Below are 9,835 nucleotides of genomic sequence, written 5' to 3'. Positions count from 1 at the left end.
ATAACATCAGGTAAAAAGCTTGTGAGAAAGGTAGCTGAAGGCGATTTTGTGCAAATACATAAACTGGATATAATTTCAAAACACATAAAATCTAATTATGAATCATCCTGGGCTATAAAATGGAAATGTTGCGCTCCTAGAAGCAATGTGCAAAATATTTAACATTGTAACATTGTACATAAATATTTATCTATTGTAATGTAGCATTTGGGAAACTCAAGGTTTTATGTCTGTAATGTTTTAAAAGTTTTCCTTCACTTTTTTTTTTTTTTTTTAAGCTAGCATAGTAAATCAGTATGTATTACGGATAATATTGACAAATACATCAGCCTTTGAATTTTTTAGCATATTAATTAGTTCGCAGACATGAAACAAAGTGTATGCTTCAAATTGACTCTATATGACAACCCTCCCCCCGTCCCTGTCCCCCCCCCCACATTTCCCCAAACCTTTCAGCAAAATAGTTGTTTCTGAAGAAATGAATTAGTGATTTTCTTAAGGAAAACAAGCCATCATCTTCAGAGGTTTCAGTGCTTCTTGGTTTGTGTTTCCTTTATGTGGACTGAGGGATTTCACATTTGCCAGACGATGGTGCTTTCTGTGCATGTGGTCAGTTGGGATTTTCTAGTTTAAGCAGATTCTAGATTAAGTAGATTCTAGATTAAGTAGATAAACAGATTATCTAGACGTGTCATCTGTAATGACCTTTACTATTATAAGTGAAGTGATTACTTCTCTACGTTTTTTCTTCCAGCTACTACTAGATGGGAAATAGGTATCAAAAGGGAGATCAGTATCAGCAAAGCTCTCATCTTCATGAAGTTTGAAGGCAAGTTAAAATACATAGCAGGCAGATTTGAACTTTGCACAGAAAGGAGTAGAATGTGCCCGAATGACTCGGTGGAAGCAGGCAGGTAGGAGGAGAAATCAAATCGTGCCAGTAAGTGGGGTAGGCTAAGTAACCTGTAACTGGAATGAGGAACATGGAGCTTTTGAGTAGGAAGAGTTGAAGAAATGCACACTGGCAAATGTGACTGATATAGAGTCATAGAATCATAAAATCATTAAGTTGGAAAAGACCTCCAAGATCATCTGGTCCAACCATCCCCCTATATTCCCTCATATTTGAGACTTTGCAGTCTTGTTGCTGTCTCACTATAACTTATTTTTTTTTTTAATTCAGAAATGTGTAAATTAGACTGCTTGATTTTGTCTCAGAAGGTCTCCTGCCTCTTTGTAAAGAATGTACATTTTTTCATTTATAATACATTTTTCTATTTCTGTTACCCATATTCCATCATTCAAACTGGGGGAAGTGCGGAGTAGGGTATGTGCTGGGGAATGTTCTCTTTAAATAAAGCGGAAGAATAAACTATGAGAAGGATGTTTATTATTGATCTCACAGATGTTTCTGCGGTCTGCAATATGAGCACGTATGAATTACTGGTAAAGCTGAAAAGTAAATTACATTTTCTTTTATCGCTTTTAAAAATGAAGTTAGGGCTTATGAAAGGTACTGGATTCAGACTCTGGAGACTTGACTTCTCTGTTTATCCAGGAAATAGATATTGTACATCACAAGCAGAGGCAGTGGAAGTATTAAAGATCTCAAAGTTGTCATGCTACTTGCTTGAACTTCTCATTCTTGACCAACTCAAGGTACCAAATGGGAAGTTTACTCTTGCACAAACATAATCCTGTGTCTTTCAGCTGGAATATATAAGTGAAGATACACAATGTAGTTCTGTTATCAAGAACTTTTTTTCACTACAATCTAACTTAGAAATGACAACTTTATGATATTAGCTTACATTGTCAACCTAGCCTAGATTGTTATCTGGCTTCTTCAATATGACTGTTTCTAACTACTCAAATGTAAGATGGTACCCCTTTATCTATACCGTATACAATAGGTTGGGAATTAACCAGGACAAAGGTGTTTTTTGTTTCTTGTTTGCAGGAGAAAAAATAAATATGGAATATATTTAACAAGTGCACATCTTACTTTTTGCTAGTTAATTAGGGGCAGTAATGTCTTTGTAGCATAGCATATTTTCTTATTATGAATTCAAAGGAGTAAAAAAGTCTCTCCTATCTGTGTAAAAAATACCCACTGATGCTTCTGTTTCTCCATGAAACATGTAAGTAGACACAGTGTTAGTGACACAAATATCAACAACGATTATCACCTGGCTGACAGACGAAATTAATGAAGCAAAACAATGTGGGTTTTGTTACATTTCAGCATAAAATGCAAACTAATACCACTTTCAAAAGCTTGAACCCTCCTCTCAGAGCCGAGTTTTTTAGCTTTGTATAGATGATTTTAAATTCTACTGTGTTGACTAAAACATGGCACATGCAAATGAGGATGCAGTATGTTAGAAGTTACATGGCTGAAAACAGTGTAATTTAATGTTTTATTGTCATTACCAAAAATAATGGAGAATTATTGAAAAAACATCGTATTTTTGTATGAATTGTCCTTTAGGGTTGTACTCAAGACAACTACAAGATTAAGTATTTTGGTTAAATGAAAGTTCATTTGACATCCACTGAATTTGTGGGAGTTAGGTGAGCCTAAAAACTCGATTCACAAAAAGAAGTGAGGATATTTATCTCTGTAGCATCAAGAAGGGAGGGAAGAGCAATAGTTCCCTTCTCCCATTGATAACTATAATGCTATTACTGTTAACTTAGTACTGTATGTTTCACAGTGGGATTTTCCTGCCAGCTTTGTACTTTTTTTTTTTTTAACTGTTGTTATTCTTGTAGTGAGCTGCTGGGAAATGAGAACAAAATAAATAAAGGCACATGTAGAAGAGAGACTCGACTGGCTTTTTGCTAGGAATATATTTTAAATTAGGAATAAGTGCCTGTTGATGCTGGGGATGGAAAGTTAGGCATCACAATGGTAATATAATTAAACAAGGACATTTTACCTTAAAATGTATGTTACTTAGGTTTCTCTGTTATATGTTTTCTGAATCCTTTCCTGTTGCTTTCTGTACTTCAACTTCAGCTGAAATGATTTTTCCTAGCCTAATTTTTAAGAGCATTTCTAATTCCTGCCACGTAGCACTGCATTTTACTGCCTCAGAAACTGAATTGCAGTTTTAACAGTATCAAAAAGCTCTATGATTATAGAATACCCTGTTTGAAATGTCTGATACATCACTTCATATTCAAGGAAAAGCTATTGGATCTGGAATTATAAAGTTAAATTAAGGTTCTGCCTCTCTCATTACAAAGTACTGTAATACTGATATTTAAATTTTAAAGTTGCACTTAAAACATGTAACATATGAACAGACAGTTAATCTGTCAAGTGTTGGTAACTCTCCAGATACAAATTCATTATTTCTGTCTTGTCACTGGTGCGTATACGTACTAGTACTTGGAAATGCAAATAGCAAGAAATTTTTTTCTAGAGAGCATATGTGCATATATGTAGTCTATCACTGGTTTGGAATTAACATCATAGGGAATTTTGCACTTGTAACTCATTGATATTAGAAAAATTGTGCTTAAGCTGGAACGCATTCAAATTAATTTGTGCTTTTTGTTCTGAGGTGGTTAGTAACGTAACCGGTCAGTTTAGGTCACAAACAGCCTTCTTTAGAATAACTTTTTTTTTAATTCATAAGCAGCTGTGAACAGGTGTTGTGACCCCAAATTGATTGTGTTACACTGGTGGCATTCCACAGTGTGCTAATAAACGCTGCCTCGCTCCTGCCTGCAGGTCTTTTGTTACACTGGAGACAATGGCAGAGTAAGTACTACTGAGGCAGGTTGATTGATAGAATGTTCTCTATATAAAAATTTCTCACCGTCCTATTGCATGTTTTTTTGAAATAGTTTAGGGCCTTCTGCACTGTAAATAATAGGGTGTGTCATGGCCGTGCAAAGTTTGAATTCAGGCCCTGCTTCTGTGAGTGATGATGGATGTTTTTCTTGAAGTGTAAGACCTGGGAAATTTGCTGACTTAGGATGTGGCTTTTTATACATCCCAAAGATATGTGATGCATACTGTGAAGAAATGTCAGGGGATACCTATCTGGGTGTGTGAGCCAACCTAAGAAAAAGTATTGGATCAGACCAAACATCACTCACTCTGATGGGGTCTAGAGAGCGGTGTAGAAACTGTGGCTACATTAAGCTGTCCTCCTCCTGCTATAGCCCCCTCGTTTGTGCTAGTAGCTTTTGTGGAGATTGTGTCTAGATTGTTTAATGGCCACTAGTAGGCATCTCCTCCCTCACCTTGTCTATCTTGCTTTGAAGTCATTTAAATTCTTGGTTTCTCTATAATGTCCAAGAAAAGAAGCTGCTGCAGGGAACTTAAACAGATTCTTAACTTGCAAATGTCTGGCACTGAAGGGTATGGTAAAGGTTATGGGATGGGTGAGAGATGAGTACAGTATTTTGAGGTATATGAACTTGGAAGGTAAATGTTTGACAAGCAAGGTATGTTCCACAAAGATATAATATGACTAAACAATGAGAATAAACAATGTTGTCGTGTTGGTGTCGAGTGGTACTGGAAAGGAAAGAAACCTTTGTTATTCTGAAGTTCACTCATCATTACATTTTAATTAACCTTAAAAGAGGATTGAAGCAATTTTTACATTTTAGTGGTTCTTTCTGCTGAATTAGTTAATGATATTAGTTAATAGCTTGTGTTAAAAGCAATATACTGTATTTATTACTAAAGACTTGGTTTATGTGATAAATAATGAAGTTTATACATCTTATCAAATTTTCTGAAGGCCAAAAAAATTGTGAAAAACTCCATTCCATAAAGCAATCTGAGGAAATTGACATGTTACACATGGAAAGGCTTTTAAATGTATTCTCACATCACTTGTTTTGTACTCACGGGTGTTTTTGTGGTACTTTTATAGTGGCTTATAAGTATCTTGCAAACATGAATTAATTGTTAAAACAACACTTATGTGAAGTAAATGTTTTGTTACTGCTGCTTTATGAGCATTAGGGCTGATATGCGACAGGATACAGTGATATTTCCAGGTTTATATTGATTTAAGTGGCTGAGGTGAAAAGTGAATGCAGTTCTCCATGTTTCAGTTCTTCTTCTTTATTTTCAGTGGTTAAAATCTTGGGATTTGTGTGCCAAAATACTTTTACAAAAAGTTTTACATTGCAATTAGGCTATCCTAATCTCAGTTATCTGAATAGATCCATATAGCACTAGGGCAGAGTCTCCACTGAACATGTCTGCAATTAAGCTTATTTTTCCCTCCTTAAATCAGAACAAAACTTTGTCTTTCGTGCATGAAAATATATTTTGGAAACTTCAGAGAATTTCTTGGAATAGCCAGAGAATTCATCATCAAAGATTCTCTACCTTTCAGTGGAAGGAGTCTCTTTCAAACTGACATGTGCCAGGTTTGGCTTCTTCTTGTCATGTTGCTGAGAATGGTAGTTTGATTTCTGCCAGAAACAGGTGATCAAAGATGTTGAAGCCACAGGCTTCTGTAACTGCCAGTTTCACCCTCTGGCATCTTTGCTTTAAAGTTCCATACCGATTTGGTTTGTAGCATTTGGTGTAATTGGTACTGTTTTCTGTTATAGGAAATTTCTCATCTTTGTTTTCCCACAGTGTGGACCTTATGATTTGTGAGTGATGTATTGAGCATATCTATTCTTTTTATACAACCTCAGCATCATTTGCTCTGTGTTAAGTGGCCACAGGAAAAAATTGGTTAGCCTGTTGAATACTAAACAAGTATCTGGACCAGTGGTGCTGGGTCTGCAAGAGCTTTGCTTCTAAGTATTTGTAGAACTCTTGAGACATTAATATTCAAGGTCTTACTTGCTATGAAGACAACGCAAATGACTAAAACACCTTTAGAAATGTGAATTATTTAAGTTTCAGAGCCGTACAGAAGAGGAATAGGGGCAACAAAAGTACAGCTGATGTCTTTTTAATGTTTTATTTTTTAAAGAAAAGTATCATTATTTTCTTTGGGAAAGTTGTGCTTGTAGTTAATCTCCAAAATGCTGTATTGGCTTTTTTGTGTTTGTGTGATTTCAATGCTATGATGTACAGAGACAGCGAGCAGAGTTACTTGATGCATTTCAGTGTTCCTCTGTCAGCGCACATTTATTGGCATGGCCTACTTTCCACTACAGTGAGCAGGACCTCGTGTTTCTTGTGCTAATGGTCTGGTCAAGCCAGTTGGCAATACTTGAGTGAGGCAGCAGGGTGCTGCGTGCTTTCAGATATGCGCGTGGCCACTGTGCAGCTACTGATTACTAGGGACTCCAAGAATCATCTCTTTCCCATCTAATAGCAAACTGCTGCATGTGTTTTCTGACTTGGTAAAGCCCCATGCATTGGAATAAATCATAAGCAATATTATCAGAGACTGCTGCCTTAAGAAATTTGTAAGTGACTGGAGTGACAGGTTTTGGTATTTAAAACAAACAAACAAACAAACAAAAACTCCACACATGTTTCAGAAATTTAATTGTAGCACTGTTAAATGTAGAAAATATTTATTAGGTATATATTTAAAAGTATGAAGAATCTATGTCAGAAATGGCCGCTAAGCATTTTATTTCCATAATTGTCCTTTTATAGCAATATTTTTTTTCCAGAACACTCAGATTTTTTCTGAACTTGTAATGTACTTTCTCTCCTGATATTTCTGAATGTTCCAATAAATGGCAAATTTTCACTGCAACAGAGAAACAAGCATTGTAATTGTGCACAGTTGCATAATAAGTCTCTTCTTTCCCCATCGTTAAAAAAGTCTCCTAAGCATGTTTAGATACTCTTTATTATTATTATTACTATAGTGTCCAGATTCTTCGAGCATGATAGGGCTTGAGTTGTGCCTGAATTTGCACAAACTTACAGTAAATTAACGTACTTGGCCGGGGGAGTTTAAAATATGGAAGAACTTGGGTAAATGTGGAATTAAATGTTGTTTCAAATGATTTGATATAATACACCTTCTGTGGAGTCACTTTTTATGTGGGCATCTTTTACTGGCCTTGGAGAGAGTGCAGGCTTATTGGATACAATTTTCTAGAATGCAGCAATTTTTAACTGCTAATAGGCATAGCAGATAGTGAGGGCTTATACACCATGAGGTGAAGCATTAATCTCACCACTTATGAATGCAGACATCTGATGAGGCTTTCCAGAAGGTGTGGAAGTTTTGGTTTCCATTGTTTCTCATAACAGAGTGGTCCTTTCTGTTGAGCGTTGTTACTGACTCTTCAGGTTTTTTGTTAGGCATTTGTAGCTTTTAGTGTTGGCGTTTTTCACTTGAGCTCTTGAGTTACTATTTCTATTTCAACAGTTTCACTTAATTTTGTGTTTTCACTTTTCAGCTCAGTAAACCTGAACTGAGATCACATAATGTGCGGCTCAAAACGTGGCTTTGACTCATATATATCTGAGCTCAGCGGTGGATTACAGTGGGAATTTTATTGCTTCAAGGAGTATCCAGATAATGAGCGTGGTTAGATCCTTTGATGTGCCAACAAACATTACAGCCCTTAGCTTGGGAATATGCAATTTAAAAACCAACCAAACAGAAATCAACCTTTTCACATGTTTTGTTAAATAAGTAGAAGGATAAAATTTGTACATATACCCTTGGGGAAAGAGCATTGTGTCTTTGAAGGTTGAGCTTCATCAGCATTATTCGTGTTATGTTGATTTCATTTTATTAGGAGTAAGTGTACTGGTATTTTTTCTTTCTTTTCTCCTAAAGCATTGTCTGTTGACTGTTTGAAATATGGTAAACTATGATGTGTCAAGAGTCTAAATGCTTGAACAGAAAAATATTTTGTGGCATAATTAATGCAGCTGACCAAGATAAACTGATATCTAGAAAGTTATCATCAGCGTCCCAAAAGCTGTCCTATGTGGTGTCATTGTCTTAAATGGAAATCCCTATGGATGCATTCATATAAGTACACAGAGATGATGCCTGACTTTGGGCTCAACTCAAATCATAAACATTCATCTTTTTTTTGGATGATAACAGGACAGAACACTATAGAAACTCTTAAGTTCCAGAACATAGCAATAAGTTGGAAAATCATAGATGAGTCAAAACATTTGAATATTATTTGTATTAAGTTTTGAATGTTCAATTTTATAATTTCATTTCCCTCTTTTTTTTTTAAATTATTTTTTATTTCTTTTTTAGCAATTGATAGGCAGCTCCTGGAGGTATTAAGTAATTAAAAAAGCATTACTGCATTCCTTTGAGTGGTTATTGAGTCATCATAGTTACTTCATTTTTTATTTCATTTTTATTAACAACTCATGCAATAAATAGAAAGAAAGAAAGAGTTTACCGATTTTGCATCAAATTGCTAATTCCGCAGTCTGTGAGTACCCATTACACCATGAAACGAAGAATGCAATTCTTCTCAACCTTCTACAAAAATGACCTTCTACAAAAAAAAAAAAAATCACCACAATTTTTGCTTGTTAATTTTTCACTGGAAATAGTAATTGCAATAAAATAGTATACTGTCTCCAAATATGCTGAAATGTCAGACTATTTACTATCATAATAGGTATATATATAAAAAAAACAACAGCAACAACAACAACAACAAAAAAACACAACTAGTTTTGCTTTACTGAGTAAACAACCAAGAACTCTTTGATTATGAATATGTAAGCATCATTTATATGTGAGATGACTGACTTTTTCCTATATGTCAAATCTATACAGATTAAGAGTCTGATGTAAATGTCAATATGAATCCAGGTATGACAGCTCTATTTGTTACTAAACATGATGTATGGTGTAGTGCCTGTTTCTGTAACCAAGTGTGCCTGAAAATTAAGTGTCATGAATTCATTTAAAGAAACAGCCTACAGTCTGCTAAAGACATCATATAAAGAAAAATATCCTTTTCAAGAAGGGAATTTGTCACTCGGCTATTTTAATGTGAATTGTTTCTTCTTTGCAGCATGTCTACTATGTCTTTGGTAGCCAACCTGATTACCCCATATCATAAAAATTTAGTACCTTTCTACTGCAGTAGTTACTGGGTTATTGTTCATTTTGAAGGTATAATCAAGTCCATAAATTGCTAACTCTGCTGCTGAACTTAGGCCAATAATCTAAAGTCTTTTTTTTCCCCATGGTCCATCTTGCAAGCTTTTTTTTCCTTTGCTAAGCAGTTTAAACTGGTATTTACAAATAAGTAAAGTAGCATTAAAAGATGCTTATTATTCTCATTTTTTTTTACAATTTTATTCCAGTTTCTTGGTTATGTTGAAGGGTTGAAGTTTTTTTTTTTTTTTTTTTCTGAACCTACACAGCATTATTATTTTGGGTAATCCAGCCAATTCTGCTAAGGCCTTCAGCATGCTCTTTATAGACCCAAATCACATTGCAATGTCGCTAGGTTGCAGTGTAGTTGGGCTCCATTAATTATATTTTTTAGTGATACCTGAAGCAGTAGCTATATTAATGGTGTGTGAGAAAGATGAAAATTACTTGGGGCACAAAAACTGGTGGCAGAAAATCCTTTCCCATGAAAGAACCAGCAGGATTCACTGTAAAGAATTAAAGGTAGCATTGAACAATTTTTATTTAGTTAGAAACTAGTGGCATTTAGTTCCCACGTACCCAGTGCATTTAGTCATGAAGATAATCAATTGCTTTTTTCCCCTAATGTTTTACTACAGGAGAGAAAAAGAAATTAAAGGGAAAATAAATTTTGTAGATTCACTGAGGTTAGTAACTGCTCTTTTTATGTTTGGGGGCAAATACCCCGACTGGGAAGCGTGGTTAGTACTATCTTGTCTGTGTGAGCATTAATCATAATATGC

Source organism: Anser brachyrhynchus, assembly GCF_964034855.1.
Source record: "Anser brachyrhynchus genome assembly, chromosome: 2".
Taxonomy (NCBI): Eukaryota; Metazoa; Chordata; class Aves; order Anseriformes; family Anatidae; genus Anser; species Anser brachyrhynchus.
The sequence above is the reverse complement of the archived record's forward strand: the minus strand, read 5'-3'. Positions refer to the sequence as shown.